Source organism: Mus caroli, chromosome 8 (genome assembly GCF_900094665.2).
Source record: "Mus caroli chromosome 8, CAROLI_EIJ_v1.1, whole genome shotgun sequence".
In the NCBI taxonomy this organism is placed as follows: Eukaryota; Metazoa; Chordata; class Mammalia; order Rodentia; family Muridae; genus Mus; species Mus caroli.
The window spans coordinates 35,723,560-35,738,196 of record NC_034577.1 but is presented as its reverse complement, the minus strand read 5'-3'; the positions used below and the strand labels follow the sequence as shown (position 1 = coordinate 35,738,196).

The 14,637-nt window shown below is 40.0% G+C and overlaps 1 long non-coding RNA gene across 1 annotated transcript in view; it reads left to right on the top strand.

Moving 5' to 3' along the window:
- The window catches only part of LOC110299585, an 11,175-nt gene extending 1,840 nt beyond the window's left edge, over positions 1–9,335 (top strand). The window contains exons 2-3 of the long non-coding RNA XR_002378482.1: positions 5,883–6,012; positions 9,219–9,335. This is a non-coding gene — a long non-coding RNA (uncharacterized LOC110299585). The remainder of the gene's footprint in view (positions 1–5,882; positions 6,013–9,218) is intronic.
- The last annotated feature ends 5,302 nt before the right edge of the window (positions 9,336–14,637 follow it).

The window sequence follows — 14,637 nt, the reverse complement described above, 5'->3', positions numbered from 1 at the left end:
TGTGTGTGCTGTCTGATGTGTGCTGTATTATATGGTATGGTATGTGTAGTGTGGTGTGTATGTGTATATAGTATGTATAAGGTATGATGTGATGTGGTATGGTTGGGAGGTGATGAGACCAAAGGGTATATAACACAGACGTGTATATGGGTCACAGAAAGAAGAATAGCAAATTCAGATTAGCAACTACCTTGCAAGGAGTTTAATTGTACTACAAATTTTTGTCTTTTTTCATTTGGGTGGGGGTTATTTATTCTATACATATGTAAATTCCATTGAGTTGCTACTTTATACCAGTTTGTATGTGTATATTATATTTCAATGAGAAAATAATTTGAAAATTATTAACATAATGAAGCTATTATTAAATTATTAAATAGCCAAACTATTACACAATCTGACTACAATACCTCTTAGGTCAGACATACTCAGTCTAACATACTTTATGATCATTATTTACAGATTTTTAAAAACTATATTTATGTCTGCTATGATATGATTTTTCTCCATGTATAGATTAGCCATTACAATACAGAGTAGCAACCAAAATGAGTTTAGGTTCTAGCTGAACCCTCCATTCTCTGTGTGGTCCTGTTAAGTTACCATATTTCCCAAAAGTTGGAATGAAAGTGTCACCTACATTATTGAACTGATAAAAAAAAAATGAAAGGAGAAATGTATTTGGCAGAGCATAAGAATGAAATAAATGCTATATTCTATCATCTCCCTCTCCTTTCCCCTCCACCTCCCCCCTCTCCCCCCTCTCCCTCTGTATGCACATGCTATGGATTTAACTCAGAACCTTAACATGCTAGGCATGGACTCTCTCCCTGAGGTATGTCTCCACTTAGTCCACACTTATACTCTTGTCAACAATTTATGTGACCACAGCATTATTATGTTGACTATATAGGTTATATAAGCCACTCCAATTAAAGTAATTTTAAAATCATATAGAAGAGAGTGGGAAATGCCAGGGAACACAGCATGAATCAGGATGAGTAGGGCTAAATACATTTGCAATGTAGCCAATGTACAAAAATCTCATGCTGCAAAGCCAAGCACTACTCCAGTATCTGTAGGAAAAGTGATCCAGATCATCATAAAGAACCTAAAGCCATACAATCCGTCTACTAGAGGCAAAGGTTGGGAAATCGCTACTCAGTTGCACCAACATCACTGATGTCAAGAATCTAAGTCATTCCATCTCTGAAACCACTGTGGCATCAAAGTGTTAAAAAAAAAATCACCATTCAAAGCTAGGAAATCACGATAGCAGTGAAAGTTTGACTACCTAAGTACAACATGTTTGCTACATTGTATATAGTACCTTAAATCAAAGCAAAATCAACTCCAATCATGTGTCTAAAGAACCCGAAATTTTGCTGGTGATGTTCAGTTTTCAATAGAAAGCAGCTCTATTTTACCCATTCATTTAAGATGTGTAACATGATGAGCTACAGCAGCTGTGCTTGCTTTCACAAGACCTGTACAAGGTCAAACCAAATAACATCCCATCATAGTGGGGAGAGAGGCTCATGCGTTCCCACCCCTAGCTAAGGAGATATTTATTGAGAGCTGATGGCTCGTGTATGGGGGGGGGGGTCAGATTTCTTTAAGGGTCTGGCCTTCCATGCTCCAGTGGATGACCTCACACCCACGAAAATGTGGGTAGCACAAAGTAGACAAGGTGGAATACAAGCAAACAGAAGCAAATTTGGGAGGGTTGAGGAGTAGGAAGTAGATCTGAAAGGGGGACAATGGTAGGGAGTGGGGACTAATATGGTCAAAATACATTGTATAAAATTCTCAGACTTGTTAAAATATTACATTAAAATGTATTGAGTATTTGATTACAGTCGTTGTGTCATTTTTAGTTAGTTTTCATGAACGAAGAAAAATCATTAATCATTTTGCCAGATACCTTAGGATTTGAACTCTATTTATTGTTCATAGTCTCAAATTTCTCTACTAGAAGTTTCCTTATCATTATGATTATTTTAGCATGGTGGTTGTCAGAAGGACTTGGTGCTAATAAAGCATCATCTTGAGCTAATGATGGCTACAGCCCTAAGGTTTCCAAGCCCCTTTAGAGGCCACAGAGTGTTTTTCCAGAGGATTTTAAATTCCTTCTTAATTTGATTTTTGTTTTTAGTTTATGTGTTTGTCTAAGATAGGCTTTCATGTAGCCCAATCTGGCCTTGAAATTTCTATGTATCTAAAGACGACCCTGGGTTCCTGATACATTTGTCCTGATGTTCCAAGTTCTGGGATTACATGGGTATACCATCATATCCAGCAATTTCTCATTATTCAGGTAGAAACAATGAGCCTACTTCTCTTTCTCCTTGCCTATTAATCAGTGAGGCATATTTTTTCCAAAAGCTGACATAGTTTACTATGACCCAGTCTCTAACAAATCAGTCTCAAGAGACACATACATGGCAAAGAAATGACTCCTTTGTTGTATAAGGCAGAGCTGTATGAGGGATATGATCTACTTTTGCCTACAGAGAGGTGGAAACCGGACAATTGTGTTGCCCTTCAAATTCCCATTCTCTGCGCCCATGGTTCTGGCATCTCCGTATTCCATTTTCAGCTGTTGGGACCATATCCAGTTGGAAATGACCTCTAAGGCAAGCATGGAAAAATTAAAAGTAGACATTTGACACATGCCTCATGGACCCTGAAATAATAAGAAACAAAGAAGACTAACAGACCAGCTTCTTGAGAAGGAATGTGAGGAGTGTTTGACATTGCCCAGGATGGCACGGCCGGGATGAATACACTCGCTGTTCTTGAAGAGGCCAACCAGGATTGCAGCCCCAGCTGTGATAATAGGAGCACATTGACCCGTGACTGCATTTTGACGGAATTGCAGGTCTTGAATCTAATCATTATGTTAAAAAAAGAGGCGTTGAGCCTAAAAAGAAAAAAAAAAAAAAAAGGAAGGCAAGTCTGGAAAAAGAGACACGGCAATATGTTAAAGGTAACCTATCACCTCCGGTCCACAAATACATGCCATCCCACCTGCTATTTGTTTCTGCCAGAGCTGTCATCCGATGATCTAGAGATGAGAAAGGGGAATGGCAGCTTTTACAAGAAGTAATAACGTGTGGTGCAAAGCTGTGTCTGCTGCTGAAAGGCCGTGCTCTGTGTCGAGTTATTTCCATCCTTGTAGGCAGTGCTCCGTTAACTCCACCACACCACCAGGAAACTCACAGGTTTGTCAAGCTGATGGCATGCACATTTCTGCCTTTTTCTATTTCAAACAGAGAAGAGAAATTTCTTCACTGGTGTTTCTTAAATCCTGAGCAGCATCCTGTACTGAAAACTGAAAGTAAAAATGTAACTTTGTTGGCACTGTGTGGTTATTGTTCCGTGTGTTAAGCAGTAGCTCCTGTAAGATCAGTAGATCCTGTAAGATAGTAATTATAACAGGACCCATTTATATAATGTTTTCTTTTTTAAAACTGTGTTTAAGATTGGTGTGTGTGTGTGTGTGTGTGTGTGTGTGTGTGTGTGTGTGTTTTGAGGGAGCAGAAACATGCACACCATAACCTACATGTGGATGTCACAATTCCATGGAGTCAAGAAGACAGTCTTCAAATACATTGGTAGAAACATCAAAAAGGTAGTTACCTTGATGGTAGGACATCTCCGCTTATGCCTCAGATCTGACAACATTTTTAGCCTTTTGATTAATGGAGATTAGTGACCAGATAAGTTAACACATCCCCAAAGGTTTCACTTAATAATCACAAGGACACAGACACAGAGGTGGGCAAAGTATGGCTACTGAAGGGACTAAAGCTAGCCCGAAATAAACTGTAATTAGGCTCTAGACCCCATGATCACTAACCTCCCACCAGTTATCAGCCTTAAAGAAGGTTACTCAAAGTGTGTGCACGTTCCCTCATGGAGTTCCCCAGGGTTTGATTTAAGGTATGGCTTTGTTCACGTACATCTCCTCTCATTTAGATAAACATTTCTATCCAACTAATATTGCCTAATGCCAGGAAACTCACACATCTGAAAGCAATGTGGGGTGAAACCCATTGTCTTGTTCAATGTCTCATTCCCAACACTAAATCTAAGAGCACACACTTATGATCAGAGCACGTACGTATGGGAGTAGAACAAGTGGTTCTAATTAATGTTTCAGGTAAGAAGATATGCAGAGAGCTTAGAAAATAGACATCTGATATATTTCACAAGGTTAATAGTAAGTCCTGGGAAACTTTCTTTACAAATTGAATGGCCACAGTAAATGTTTCTGAACTGACATTGGACTTTGCCTTCATCATACAAATACAAAATAAGCAAAAGTCATCACCCTGAAAATGTCTTCTGAAATACAAAAACAAATGTTTTCACTGCATAACTGTTCTTCCTCCCAAAGTGTCTATTCTTTTGTCTTATCCAGTGTTAATGAGTTAGTAAATATGATTGCTATGAAGCATAATAAATATCTGGAATCTACAGTTGTGAGTGTGTGTGTGTGTGTGAGAGAGAGAGAGAGAGAGAGAGAGAGGAGGGGGGAGAGGGAGAGGGAGAGGAAGAGAGACAGAGAGAAAGAGAATGCTCGCTCAATTCCTTGTATCAGAATTGGTTAATGTCTCTAAGAACCTGGAGGAAGAAATAAAAGCATATATACATAACATACTAAAGCATTTTTAAACCACCACAGAATGTGAATATTAGACATTAAAATATTATTTTAGGGCATAGACATCTTTATGAATCAGATATTAAAAGAATTCGAACATAAAGGCTGCTGTAGACTTTCTAACACCCTTATAGATTACCTGTTCAGAGCCTCTGAGCCACTCCCCAAAACACACACACACACACACACACACACACACACGCACACACACACGCCAATCATGCCTTCTGTCTCCTTTAAATCATTCAAAAGAGAGCTTCAACCTGGTGTATGCACAGTTGGCACTCATTTTGTAAAGGACAGCAGAGGAATGACCTTACAAGAACTAATGGGCCTTGCTTCCTGAGAATCTCTATCCGGGCATGTAACATACGATAAATCATAGCCAAGGGCTTCTCAGAAATGTCCTGATGAGAGAGCTGTGAGTGACCCTTTCAAGTGCAAAATGATGGATTGAATGTGGCAAGCAACATGTAGATATTTTTAAAAAAATAAAAAGACTGGTAAATAATGAGGACAAAAAAGCGAAAGAAAACAAAAAACAGAGAGGAAGAGAGAGAGAGAGAGAAGAGAAATGGATCCACTAAAGTCAGCTGAGCTCAGATATCTTGCAGATGTCCTTAGGTTAGGAAACAAAATCAGAAGTGTCTGCCTGAAACACAAGACCTTGTTAAGAAAAATATGTAACATTACCAACAGCTCACTGTGAGATGTGATGGGGACCTGTGCTAATTGCTGCAACAAAGGTTGTGGGTGTTTGTGTTTCTGGGAAGGTGGGTGGCCAGGCGTCTGCAGCACACAGCCTGTCTTCTCTAGCAGGGCATCTGGATGACCTGCTGAGTGGAGCCTTTGAAGTCGGCTCTGCAGGGGTGGCCTGATCCCTTTAGAGGACTCACCATCATCTGAATTTATGGAGGCTCATGCAGACTAGGACTCTCATAATCCTCTCTTAGTTGGTTTTAGGCAAACCACAGATTCTGTTACACACTGGCCCTCTAAGAGCTTCATAAATTGAAAGAAAGAATTCAAAATCTTTAGGCAGCACCTGACTCCAAATCCACTACCTTATAGTCCAGAAGGGAGCCTGAAAGCATGAACTGAATTTATTTTTCCATAGAAAATAAACATTCTCCCAGGCACATCTGCTCGGGTTTTTCATTCCTAACTAGACAGCTGATATAACGCTTTGTTTTTTTTTTTAACTTCCCCACAGGATCCAATCACTGCTTTCTTCGGCGGGTCTAATCACACTGACGCACAGAGAGATGAGACATTCCAAGGAGACATTAGACAGACACCGCGGGCAGGAGAGAGCAGCGTGTACCAGGCTCAGATCAGTGGAGGTATCAGTGTGGGTCTGATGTGTGACTTGAGATATCTCCTTTCATATATGTCAGTCTTATGACTGACCTGAGATGACAGGCGGCCCGTGGAAAAGTCCCTTTTTTTGATATACTGCAGCTCCCCCTGTAGAAAACATCCTTGGTGACCATTTTCCCTTAGCCTTAGGACAGTGTGGAAGCCCTCTGCATTGGTGAACCTATAATATCCATTTCTTGGGACTTGTTTTACCTGCCCATGCAGGTAGGTAATCTTGGACTGTATACTAGCCCTTCACTAGGCCAAAATAATTTTATTCTTGAGTTTAATTTCCTCTGAATCGTCTCCTCCCCAACCCCTTGCTCTGTTTGTTCTGACAATGACCCTTGCCAGATGTATGGACCAGGCCTCGAGCTGTGTCCAGATCACAGGAAACCAGGAGCAGAAGGATGAAGCGAGGGCGTTTGTCTTCCTCCGCGCTCCACACAGTGAGGCCGGCAACAACTCTGTATTCTCCAGTTAAACGGGAAGGGAAAACTTGATATCTGGACCCCTTCCAAGATTGTCTAGAAATCTTATTCTCTGATGCGTAAGTGTTCAATGAATCTGCTTTTCTTCTCTTCAGTCTACCTTTAAAGATTCAACACTAGAGGGATTTAACTTCAGAAGAAATAAGCTTTGAAATCAGAAATTCCAAGGCACCAAAGAGGGCTGCAATTAGGAAAATGAAGGCCGCCATTGTAACCACAGCACACCTTTCTGAACGCACCAGTCTGAACGAACTTGACGGACTTCTTCAAGTTTCCTGAAGCCATGACATCTTTATCGTGGGCATTTCCAAAATGGACCCATCTCTGGGAGCCGGGTCTAGGGATATACTTGTTAATATACCCCAGATGGTTTCTTTCTGCACATACAAAAAAAATCTGAGAAAGACTTCACATCTCTCTGAAGCCAAAATCAATAGACAAAATAAATAAAAATGTTCTTCCCAAGTTCCTTGCTTGCTTCCTCCGTAACAACATGCCATCTCAGGAACAGGAGCCAGGGAGGTGCATGGATCTTAGAGGAAATGTGAAATACTTCCAGGTCCTCTTTGTACTCAGAGAGGAAAGGATAAAAGCAAAGGAAATAAAGATATACTGCCCCTCCCTCTTACACAGAGGGGAGACTGCGTGTGCAATATTCATTTTCTGTACCTCTAGTGAGTCCTTAAAAATCATTGGGATATTTTTTTAAATAACTCTTTTCTAAAACCTTCTTTTGTAGAAGGCTAGGGGGTGTGGCCAGCTCTTTCCTGCTTCATTGTTCACAGTTCTAAGTCAGTTGACATAGTGTCTTCCTAGTAAAAGACTCTATTTTTAGGACTCTGTCCTTTCAACTGTTATAATAAACGGAGCCGTCTACAATCAACGTGTTTGGAAACTGGAACCAACTGTGCCTATATTATGAGCCGAATTGGCTCCTGAAGGAGACCCGACAGTTCTGAGCACTGTCCACTTGAGGCAAAGGCGACTTGACAAAGAGCTTCATGTAAGCCCTGAAGTGTTTACTGCTTTTAAAATGGCCTGCTTTCCAGAAAAGAAACCCATTCCTCACTGCGGCTAAAATGCTACCATTTCTCAGTCTGACCTACTAATTCTGCCACAAAATGGCTGTGTTAATTCCTGCGTATCTTGGCCTCAGTTTCTCCTTTCTAAAGATGAAATCGTGATACACACATTTCCAACATCAGAATATATGTCGGGCCGTGCAGCAGAGAGGCACCACACTGAGCAAACTCCTACACCAAATCAGATGCCAATTTAGACTTTAATCAGCCTGTGAATTTGCAAATACAGTAGCCTGCATTACCCACTATAAGACAGTACCAGGCTACTGCCCATAGTAAGTGGCATGCTAGAGACTACCTGGCCCAGTATCACGAGGCTTTATTGGTATTAGAGTAAAGACAAAAATGATCTTAACATTGGGAAGTCGCTGCTGTGAACTAGAGAAGCTTGTATGTACTGTCAGGGACAAGGAAACTTTGAGATCTTAGGAATTATCTCCCACTGAAAGGATAGGTCTAATTCACCTATATCCAAACATCTGAACGCTTCAACTAAAGTGACTGCAAAACCAGAAACTTACATTTAGGGACTAGATCTTTCAGCTTCTCTTGAGAATGCTTTGAGGAAGTCAGGCCTTTACTGACTGTAGACCAGCTTCGAAAACCAAACTGTAGCCTAGAGCGGCCCCTAGAGGTAAAATTCGTAATCACATTACCAGCCTGCACCTTGTCTACCCACAAATTTCAAATCAGTAAAAGATAAAGATTTTCCTTGAAACTTATTAGGGTCACTTCATGAATGTTCAGAAGTACCGACTTGATAATACATGCTTAATAAAATTAATAATATTGAAACTATGGACTCCTTTCTTGGGCTTCTTTTCCAGGGCTGTGTTCAGTGGAGGTAACAGAGAAGAAGAAAGCTGGGGAAGCTATTATATCTTTAGGTGTTAAATGTCATTTATGTTCTGTCAGGAACTCCCTTGTCTAAACCACCGTTTCCATTTGTGCAAGTGTTCCTCACTTTAAAAATACCGTACACACCGTAATATCATAGGGACCAATGAAAATTCTAGGTGCAAGCTATTTCTTTTCTTTTCTCTTTTATTTGTTTTCTCTTACGAGACACCAGGACCCCAGCCTCCTATTCCTTCCTTCACTTCTCCCAGTCCCCTGATCTCTTCTTCTCCAGAGGTCCACTGCCTCTCCGTTTCCCTTCAGAAAAGAGGAGGCCTTCCAGCTATATCAACCGAACTCAGCATAATGAGATGCGATCAGACTAGATGCAAACAATCCTATCAACAGTGGGTCAGACAACCTAGTAGGAGGAAGAGTCCCAAGAGGAGAAAAGAGTCAGACACGCCCCTCCCCTACTCCCACTGTTAGGAGTCCCCCCAAAAAACTCAAGCTAAACAAGCACAGCGTAGATGAAGAGGTCCTAGGACAGACATATGCAGACTCGGTGGTTGCCACCTCAGTCCCTGTGAGCCTTTTGAGCCCTGCTCAGGTGATTCTGTGGGCCGTGTCCTTGAGGGACTAAGTAACAAAGAGAACGTGTCTTGGGGTGTTAAAAGGCATAGCAAGAAAGCCTCAAAGTGTATCCTGCCTGCTTACCACTGCTATGGGAGAAAAATCCCTGAACACATGACATTCATTCTTTTTTTTTTTTTTTTTCAGGTCGGGATTTTGTTTTCACTCCTTTCAATAAAGGTTCTGTAACACTGTATATGTCAACAGAATGACAGACGCGACCTTTGGGTTCACGGTGCAACTTTTCACGCCTGCGCATGAACACATGGGCTTCACAGAAGTGTCTGTGCTGGGCCTGGCTGTTTGTCAGACTGACTTCCGTCTTCACTCCTTTGAGCACCAAGATAACTTTGGTCAGCGTATTAAAATGTTTTTTTTTTTTTTTTTGGCTCTTCCTGCTTTTTGCTTNTTTCAAATCCTGTCCACTTAAGTTTAGGTCAACCAGAAGTAAATGTTAAAAGGAATCAGACACATGGAAAAATTACAGAAGCCATACATACAAAGGCAACTGGTCTATTATAACTACTCCAGAGGCTGAGGCAGGAGTTAGGAGTTAAGGGTCTATCTGGGCTCCAAAACAAGGTCATGACAAGCCTAGAGAGTTTATGGAGATCCCGTCTCAAAATAAAATATAAAGCCAAAGCCTGAGGCTAGGGCTCAGTGATAGCCTGCAAAGAAAGATAAAATGGAATAAGGGAAACTTACTAAGAAGAATAGAAGTGTTTCAAGCTGAAGTTCAGGCCTGACACCTAGGAAGGAAACTGAAGGAGGAAGAGGAGAGATGAAGAAGCGTCTCTGATTGCAGAGCGGATTTAATCACCTTTTAAACCAATTGCTCAAAAGTAGACAACTGGAACTCAAGCTTATTTTATTGAAAACCTATATAATAGTAACCACATTTCAACACCCCCCAAGAACACAAATATGGATGAGATCATATCCTGGGTTTATGCTAACTCTGGCATACTCTTCTACCCACGATTTTAGGACGGGAATCAAAACTTTGTGGAGGTTCTTTTTTTCCCATGTAAACTAAACACCATCCAGTAGTTGAGAAATTGGAAACCACGAGGCTTAGGAAGAAAAATGAATGCTTTGGAGCATAAATTTTTCCATTAAATTATGCCAATAAACTAGGAGCCTTGAGAGTTACTATACACAGACACTTTGGTAGAGGAAGGAAATGCTCTTTGCTGCCCTTAAAGGGGGACTAGGAATCAAACGCTTAGAGTAGCAATCTGCTTAATTTCTACAAGGATGAATAGATCAATTAATCATTTTCATACCAACTGGAGAACAATTAGGTCAAATTGAATATAAGCTTGTTAATGTAGGATACCATTTTTCTTATGTTTCTTTTTTTTTTTAAATCAAACCTAAGTTATAATTCTAATTGAATTTTTCTTAGGCAAGCCAGACAAACACTCACTGAGTGATAACACCAAATATAAATTAAAAGTGGCTGTTTTAAATAAGAACAAAACTTTTCAGTGTGTGTGAGCACATGCCTGCACACAGGCATGCTTGTGTGAGTGTGAGTGTGTGTGTGTGTGTGTGTGTGTGTGTGTGTGTGTTCACTTATGCTTCTATGTAGATGCTAGAGTTGAACACTGGGATTTCTTCCTCTCCTAAAAGTATAAGCCAAGGAATGAGCATAGCTGATCTCTAGCATATTTGTCTCATGTTAGTTAAGGCAGGTGATGGTAGCATGTCTACTTCAGAGCTGGATGAAAACACAGGATATCATGTGACTACCCTCAAAACGAAGCTTCTAAGTAGGAGGAAGTTTGAAGAGACACACACTGAACTGACTGTACTCTCTGGGTTCCTTCATTTCTTCTTTCTTTGCCTGAAATGCCCCCCTCCCCCACTGAATAAAAATAAGTTATGTATTCAACTGAATGATCAGAGTATGGGTTGATAGCAGTTGTTATGATAATATAATAGTCACTGCTTCTAAAATTAAGATGTACTGTTGTCCAATATAATTTAAGGCATATGTATAATAAAGGAAAATACATAAAAGAGCATAAAATTAAATTTGAACCATGATACCAGTATTATCATTGAAAGTATTATGGTCAGCACTATCACCTACCTTTGGTTGTATGTGAATTAGTCCATATAGGTCCTCTAGGATTTTCATATCTATAATAGAAATACTGTTTCCTCGGTGGCCTTTATTTTTGCTTTTGGAGTTCAAGATATCAACAATTGCAGGAAAAGCCACAAAAATTCCATCATGTGAGCCCACTTATTCAAAAGCTAAAGCACGGCGGCTTTTCACAGATATGGCAGAGCACTTGCCTCTGGAGCTGAGATGACTCAGTTTCTAAGTTGGTTAATTTCCACCCAACAACACTTTCAGCCCCACCCACTCCCACATCTGTGCAATTTATGCAAATTGCATAATAAGCTACCCTCATCTTCCCACCTTTGTATCACTTTCCTTAAGCATTCGTGTGTTACCTTAGTCACCACATGCCAATGCTCTATCCCTCTCACCATGCAATCTAACACCACAAGCTGTATCCATCAACTTTCATGATCTAATCTCCCATCTTACATAAGGATGTATCACCGTCAATAAATATTTACACAGAAGCTATACAACAAAGGGAAATCCACATGAAGCACAATAGCTTACCTTTTAGTAGGTATACACCAGTGACTATTCATTGGGAAAGAGACCCAGAAACAGCAACCATGCTACTTGACCAGTAAGAGATCCTACGTTTTAAAAACAACAGAAATGCTACCATACCTGAGATTGAATTTTGCAAAACAGTGATTAAAGATTCAATGTTCTTATCAGTGCTGGGATTGACTATCAGCATCTCCTAGACTGAGAATATTAATTATCTCAGGTTGTAATCCTTCGGTATCATTATAACCAGAGAAACTCAAATAATGTTCTTCTCAGAAATGAATTAATGCTGACAAAAGTGTGCCACAGAGCTAGCATCTCAAGGTGTAGGACAGACAAAGTGACCTTTAGTGAGATAGTTCCTGTTATGTTCAATTTGTTGCCTTACTACACTTGAAACTGCAAACCACAGCCAGGCTGGAAACTTCAAAGGAGTGCCATCCATTCTATAGGGATATTAAACCAGTCAGTCCAGTCTTTCAAATAATAACAAGAATAAAGCAATTAGAATAACCATTGTGGGGAAAGTAACAAGAGGCAATAATAACTCATTTCCATGAAAGAAAAATATAAAATGCTTAAAGCAACCAGCAATATCACCCGCAAAATTAACAAAGTATTTTGTTTTGATATTTATTAAACTTCCCCAGTAATAAACATGGAAGCATTACATCACATGTCATAAGGCAAATGAGGAAGAGAGCATGCACCCAACATCCATGGGAATCATGTGATAACAGAAAGTAATATAAGCGCTTCTTTGCAACATTTGCAACCTGTGAAAGGTATTGTCTTTCCTTATCAGCAATGTCCACTCACATACATTTCTTGCCTACATTTAGACCTCTGCAATAGCATTGTTTCAGTTTAGTTAACTGGATAAGGCAAGCGAACCTCTTACAAAGACTTGGAAGTGGGAGTCTGTCTTTTTTATTTATTTATTTATTTATTTATTCATTTATTTTTGGATCACCCACATTTCCAAGTCCCTCAGCTAGATATGGAGCAGTACATACAAAAGGAAGGAGCCTTTAACAGACCTTTATATTTTTTAAGAGTTCCTTTTATACCATTACCTCAGTTACTTCACCAAAATATTTTTATTATTACAAAATTTAAATAATAAACAATATCCACACAGATTGGGATTTTAAGTTCTTTAAAATTTTTTTAAAGTTTGTTTAGTCTTTTTTTATTATTTTAATTTTATTAGGTATTTTCTTCATTTACATTTCCAGTGCTATCCCAAAAGTCCCCCATACCCTCTCCCCCACCCCCCTACCCACCCACTCCCACTTCTTGGCCCTAGCGTTCCCCTGTACTGGGGCATATAAAGTTTGCATGACCAATGGGCCTCTCTTTCCACTAATGGCTGACTAGGCCATCTTCTGATACATATGCAGCTAGAGACACGAGCTCTGGGGGTACAAAGTTTGGAGCTGAGACGAAAGGATGGGAATCTGTCTTCTTGTACGTAAGAAATTCCTCCAAGAAGAATTTTCTGGATTAAAGAGCCTGGACAATGCAAGTCATATTGAGGACAGAAAACTTAGCTTCAGAGCGTGGGTTCCGTTGCTCATCATTTCCTGTTCTTATATTCTTAGCCATGAGTACAGATGCATGCTGTGACTTTACCAATTCTAATTATCGTCTTTCATCACAAGCACTAAGCGTTGGAATTTTACTGCATAGTAAGTCCTGAACAAGGGATGTTCCTCTGACGCCACTTTACGTGTGTGGACAGAGGCAGTCCTGGCATCTATTGGCAAGTTTCATTTGGTGAGAGCTGTAGCAGAGGAAGATCAACCAATCAGAATAGCAGGCAGGATTTTAAAAGCTCCAAGAACCCACTGTGATGCAGTGTGAAACATAATGTCTATTAAAATGCCAATTGTGCATTCTGCAACAAATAGCAACACGGGTGTTGGAGTATGGAATCTCCCATATGCCAACATATTTCAAATTCTTGAAGATTATTACCCTATGCTCCCTAGAATGAAAGTGGTACCTTCCTTCTAGGAGTTCACTATATCTAACAGCACCAGACATTGACACAAGACAACAAAATAAATGCCAAATGGTCACTTTTTCTTCCCCCAATCAGGCCAACACACTGTTTACAGTTTTCTTTATAAAGATACAGTTTCGTTTTAATTTTGTACTTCAAAACTTCAGGGCCCCATGATAGCTCCATTAATCATTTCCTTCGAAGCCTTTTATTTTTTTAATTCACAATTTAAAAATAGTGGTACCTCAATGAAATCTGACGAAGAATTCAATGAAATGATATAAGTTCAAGCAACTTGATCAATCCAAAGTGCTTTTCACAAACATGACAGCATCATTACTAAACCCTCCTGAATATGTTCCCCTCTGACTGCTAGGTTGTGAAACTCCTAAGGCCTCCATTTGAGAAACCAAGCAGTAGCATCATCATGGAGCATAGGAAATGAATCATCCTAGGGCAAGGTGCTACAGAAGGTGGAAAGCTTTGTGCACAACTATTGACATTTTAAAGCTCTATCTGCAATCTGTTAGAGTTTGGATTGGGAACCTTCCTTATAGTCTCTGTGATGGTTTTTTTCTTCCTTTCCTTCTTTCTTTTTTCCAAATCACTTCTTCTTTGACACGGTTGAAAAATGTGCAGGCTAAGGAAGATGATGCAAATGCTGTAAGGCTGTCACTTCCCATCCCAGCCAGCACTGGCACCGAGAAAATGAAAAAGCCTCTGACATATCGAAATTTAGCAGCAACATTCTAACTGGGGCGAGCACAATATTTTTAATCCTCCCTGCAAAGATCAAATTAAATCAATGGCAAGCTCTGCCTGACACAGCTCTATGTCATGGACTGCTCAGATGAGAATGCTGAGAAAGGCTGCAGCTCTTGACTTTGTAGCCCATGGTTTTTTGGAGCAAT